Below are 5,842 nucleotides of genomic sequence, written 5' to 3' on the forward strand. Positions count from 1 at the left end.
GCCCCACTTTTGTATGGGCCATTTGGGCTTGGGCCAAAAAACCCCAAGTGCATTTTTGGGCTAGCTTTGTAGTCCGGGCCCGCCCAAAATATGGGCTAATGGGTCGACCAATTAGCCCGGCCCATTTTTTATAGTTCTAACAATAGCCCGGCCAATTAGCTCCTTTTTGGTTGGCCTAATTAATTTTTATGAAGAAAAGGTATGTTTGGAATCGAAGCAATTAACACATGACAATATTTCACAAATTTTATCATTAGGTCACTCATATTTTTGCTGAAACAATGTTGCTTCTTAAATAGATATAAAACAAAAGTCATTTTTTTTTCAAGGCACAACGCCCTAACGGTTCCTTTTCGATAGCAGTTCATTTTCATGATTAGTGAAGTTCTTTTTCATTTTTTTTTCTTTTGGCTAGAAGGTCTTTTTTCATTATAATGCTTTTTTTTTCTTTTTAGTTACCACATTTCAAATCCTTTTCCTTTTTTTTTTTTTTTTATAGATTTAGTAGTCCTTGCGCTTACGACCAATCTTTATGATTTGTCTTTTTTTTTATTGTGTTGATTTCCACCCTTCATTACTTTCCTTGAATTTAATTCACGTTGTTTCCATATTAATTTTTCTTGATTGGTTGTTTACATTTAAGTTCTACTAGTTCCTATGATCTCTTGTGAGTAACGTGTCAAAAGGAAAGACAATATATTGCTTGTATGTCTTGTATGCTAAGTTCCAGGGGGAGCAACTAATCATCAACATGGTGTTTTGACATCATCAAAAGGGGGAGATTGAAGCCTCTAGCTATAGTTTTGATGATGTTTGATTTTGTATCTTTCATTGTTTTAGTTTAGGTCTTGCTTGTCTAGCTTTTCGTTTTGATTAGACTGTTAAAGCACCTTAGTGAGGCAATTTGTGACTGTTCATGTTGGTACCCTTTCATTTGTGTCTCGTGTCTCCATGATTCGACTCATTGTTATTTGAATCGTCTCAAAAAAGTTTCGACTTGGTATGAATCGATTCACACTATGTATGAATCGGTTCATGTTTGAAACGTATCATTCCTTCTTGAGTCGTATCATCAAACTCTCTCGACTCTCTCCGAATCGATTCATCGTTATCTTGAATCGATTCAAACATCCATCCGGGCAGTTTGAATCGTTTCACACATCTCTTGATTTGCATCAATCTTCATACAATTTCCTTCTTCGGATTTAATCTCCTAATGTCCGAATCAATTCAATGAGTAAGTGAATCGATTCAATTTGTTATTTTGATACGAAAATTGTGTCTTTTCACCCTATACTATATAAACACTCTTCCCTCTCAACTTCAAATTATTGAATCATTTGCATCTATTCTCTCCAGGTCTCAAAAACTCATTGTTCATACATTGTTCAAGATTGAACACTTTTTCTTAAAATTACTTTGTTCTTTGAGTGTGTAGATTCTCTTGGGTGCTAGTATGGATTGTAAGTTGGTTCTCTCAAGAAGATTGATTGGGCTTAATCAAGGTTTCAAAGGAAGTGAATAATCTCATTCCACCTCCAAAGGACTTGGGGGTCTTTCTAACCGTTGTTGAAGTCGAAGGGGGTTCGTTTGCTCGGACGTAGCATTGAAGACTTTTGTGAATCGTTTCACAAAAATACAATTCGAAGATTTTTGTGAATTGTATTTTTGTGAATTGTATTCATATCAAGTCAGAAGATTTTTGTGAAACGATTCACACAAAGTTAGAAACTTTGTGTAATACGATTCGAAAAAACCGAGTCGATTCATGCCGTAGAAAACACAGCTTTGACAATAGGAAACAATTTTCTTGGGTCACAAACAAGGCGAAAGACAATGAATCATTTAGTGTAAGAATGCATACGTTGCTTGGGTGCTTTAACAAAATTTCTAAGACTTACCTATGAAAGAATCAACATGCTAAACTACCAAAACCCGTTTAATTAGAACAACATCATCAAAAACCCCTTATAGCTAGAGGCTTCAAGTGTAGCAACGAAGACAATAATATGCAAGAGTTGGGGTAAAAAAAAAATTTATTTTAGTAAATAAAAGGGAAATGAAATGATAATTTTTTTACATTACATCTTGAAATATTCAAACAACGGAATGAAGTCATAGTTTTATTCCGCTTCATTTCATTTTATTCTACTTCATCGTATTATGTTCCACTTCCTCTGATTGTTTTAAAATATTCAGATAGAGCAGCCAATTTTTATTTAAAAAAAAAAAACCATAATTTTCTAAATAACCATAATCGTAAGTCCTTAAATGTATCAATATATTTGTCTTAAAACCTATATTATACCAATGTGAAAGAGACCCAAATAGAAAACAATATAAAAAAACTGAAAACTAATTTTGTTTTAGTTGAATATTTTTCTGCTAGAATTTATCCCTTAATAATCTAATTGTATTTTTTAATTTCAATTTAATAACATATGAATTGAATTAACACTAATATATCTATACATATCTATATTTAACCCTAATATATCTATACATATCTATATTCAGGTAAAACCTGCCTCGAGTTTATATTGCATAGTATAGTAAAGTGCTTGAACCAGTATAGTTAGTTGTATATAAGTTTAAGAAACACATTCGCGCTTCAGTTTTCACACTCATAACTAACACTTTCATACACCCAACAATACTCTCTCTCTCTCTCTCTCTCTCTCTCTCTCTCTCTCTCTCTCTCTCTCTCTCTCTCTCTCTCTATTCTTCCAACTTTCCGCCATGTCTCTGCCTGAGCCACGCCGTGTGGACTCCAAAATATGGCAAATATGCGCCGGACCTGCTGTCAAGATTCCGAAGATTGGCTCAAAAGTCTACTACTTCCCAGAAGGCCACTTGGAACATGCTTGTTCATCCCCTAACATTGAAACACAGCTCCTTCTATGTCTTCGCCCTCCATCCTGTTCTTTGCATCATCTCATCTGTTGATCTTCTGGCAAATCCTCACACCGATGAAGTTTTTGCCAAACTGCTCCTCACTCCGGTAACAACCGATGGTGGTGTCCAAGTCCAAGAACCAGCTCCTCCTGAGGTTCCCGTTGAAGAAGACGATGATAGCAACAATGTTGTTTCCTATGTAAAGATTCTCACCCAATCTGATACTCACAGTGGACTTTTTGTACCTCGTGAATGCATTGAATTGATCTTTCCCAATCTTGACTTGGAGGATCCAATGCAGTCTCAGAAGCTCTCAGTCACCGACATTCAAGACGTAGTCTGGACGTACAAATATAGCTACCACGTGAAGAAACTCAGGTTTACTTCTGGTTGGTCACAATTTGTGAGGAAGAAGAAACTTGCTGCTCTTGATTCTGTTGTTTTCATAAAAAACTCTGCCGGAATGATATTTGTCGGAATTCGCAGGAAGGCTATGTACCCTACAACTGAAGAGGAAGGCGGGAAAAGGGAGAATTTAACGGAGAAGGCAGTTAAAGATGCTGTGGAATTGGCTGGGAAGAACATGGCATTTCAAGTTGTGTATTATCCGACGGCTAATTGGTGTGATTTTGAAGTGGATGCGAGTGTTGTTGATGAGGCTATGAAGAATGGTTGGGAATTTGGAATGGGAATCAAGCTTCGTTTGAATGAAGATGCATCTTCAAATTCAAAGAAGACATATTATCAGCCAAAGGGGACAATCTCTAACATGTCTAACGTTCCTTCTAATGTTCCTAGCTGGCGTATGCTTCAGGTATTTTTGGTCCTATTATATTTCAAGTGCATATTGATAAATATAATTTTTGGTCCTAGTTGATACATTGATGCCTGATTCATTTCGAATAGATTTGTGCACTATCGGCTATATATGCTTCTTTAATTTCTTTAGATCAGAAGCCTCTGATGCATAGTAGTCTGAATGAATGATTGGTTTGGTCATGTATATGTTGGCAATCTTGTGTTGTTAGTACATTTGGCCCATCTGTGACTGAGTCACTGTCGCTATGAGTGGTTTTGCTTGGAATTTAGTTTTGGAAAATATGGATCATGGAAAATGGTATACTGGTTTCTGATGTTAATGATTGGCAAACTAGTCTGTGCTAATCATGCATTAATTTAGTGACGCATAGTGAAAGTAGAAATAGACCTGACTTCTCGACTGCAAACAGTTAGTCTGGACATTGTGCATGATCCAAATAGTACAAGAGAGTGAGATGATTTTGGGTCACTAGGCTAAGAATGTAGTTAATTTAATTTGCTTTGCTTTTTATAAAGAAACTTATAGATCCTTCATTACTTTGTTATGAGTGCTACCATACCACATTAAGTTCAATGAGTTAAGCAACTTTATACTCTAATTATGAAATTCTTTAATCATTTGAAATAGTTGCAAGAATTTATCTGACTATTTGTTTACATCTGTATACTTTACCTAATCCGATTACATTTTGGAATCGATTGTTTGTATCACACCTGTTTCTTATGCAATTGTATGCTTAAATTGCTCCAATAGTGATATTCTCTAAGAAATAGTTATGATGTTTTAGAACCTTCTGAGCATTATTTCTCATTGCGAATACTCTTAAAATCTTAATGCTAAGTAGGATCTTGATTATGACTCATGTTATTAATTGATATGAAGCCTTAAATGCGTAAATGCATGTTATAGTTTATCAAATATTTCAGACGACTGATATTGATTCTTACAATTTTTTATCTCTTTATCATAGGTTAACTGGGATGATCCCAATATCTCGCAAAATCCAAACCGCGTCAATCCTTGGCAGGTAGATATTTACCCTATACTTGCTCAGAGTTTTTCCCCCTACAAATGCCATATTCTTATCCTCCAATTCCACCGCCTCTATTACCATTCCCCCCAACAAAATTCCTAGACTTTCTCAGAGTTCTTCCCCCTACAAATTCCATATTCTTATCCTCCGATTCCACCGCCTCTATTGCAGTCTTCTATGTCTACTTCGTCCTTCATTCCTATGACAGAGTTCCCTTATTCAACAATGGGATCCTTGAACCAAACATTGTTGAATTCTGATACTTTTCCAGACGGCATGCTGGGAGCCAGCCATGACCATTTATCTGCATCAGATTCTTCAAAAGTTTTGAATGATAAGGGTGATTGTTTCATTGGAAACAGATCTATGGTAGGGTGGAGTGGTACTTTGTGTGACACAGCCTCGTAACGATAATAGTTTGAACTCCTTTGGGACCAATGAACCACGCACCAAGTGAGATATCTTCCTTGACATATCTGTGCAATATTTTGTTCTCCACTCACAATTAGGAACTTGGTGAAACATAGTTTTCCAAGCCAGTATAATTCCTTTTGTAAAACAATGTTTTCTAACTTCATTATTTTCGCTTAAAAGCAGTATATTTCTTTTCATTTCTATGCAAACAAAATTATATTTCATGTTCCCTTCAACGTGTTTCTACAATAATATAAATAAAGGGTATCATAATCCTTCTACATTGTAAAGGTTTTTCCCCCGCATAAACACGATTCCGACGATGATTGTTACCATGCAAGGAAGTCACTGTGTTATGCTTCTTCTAAATCAATAGCTCGACCTATAATGAAAATTTCACTGATAATTTCATTCATGAAAATGTTAAGGTGACACTAATATTGAACTCTGAAATCTTATTCCAAGTGTAGAATTGATAATGAGGTTGTAAAACGGAACGACTACAACCAATTGTTGACGTCACAATCGGAGAGGCAATTGGTATCCTGTTGGCAATGAGCTGCAGTTAGATCAATAATTCTGTTGCACTCCCTTAGTTTATAATTCTGTTGGATTTGTTTTTATCCCCCAAGTCTTTAATTTCACCATACTTTGAGTGGACAAATTTAATCTCAATACAT

General features: G+C 35.6%; 1 pseudogene; it reads left to right on the forward strand.

Annotated features, from left to right (window-relative positions):
• Positions 1–2,739: 2,739 nt before the first annotated feature.
• LOC146922515 (auxin response factor 17-like) lies at positions 2,740–5,274 on the forward strand (annotated as a pseudogene).
• The last annotated feature ends 568 nt before the right edge of the window (positions 5,275–5,842 follow it).

Source organism: Medicago sativa, chromosome 5, assembly GCF_051527215.1.
Source record: "Medicago sativa cultivar Bolivia chromosome 5, Bolivia_mono, whole genome shotgun sequence".
Classification (NCBI taxonomy): domain Eukaryota; kingdom Viridiplantae; phylum Streptophyta; class Magnoliopsida; order Fabales; family Fabaceae; genus Medicago; species Medicago sativa.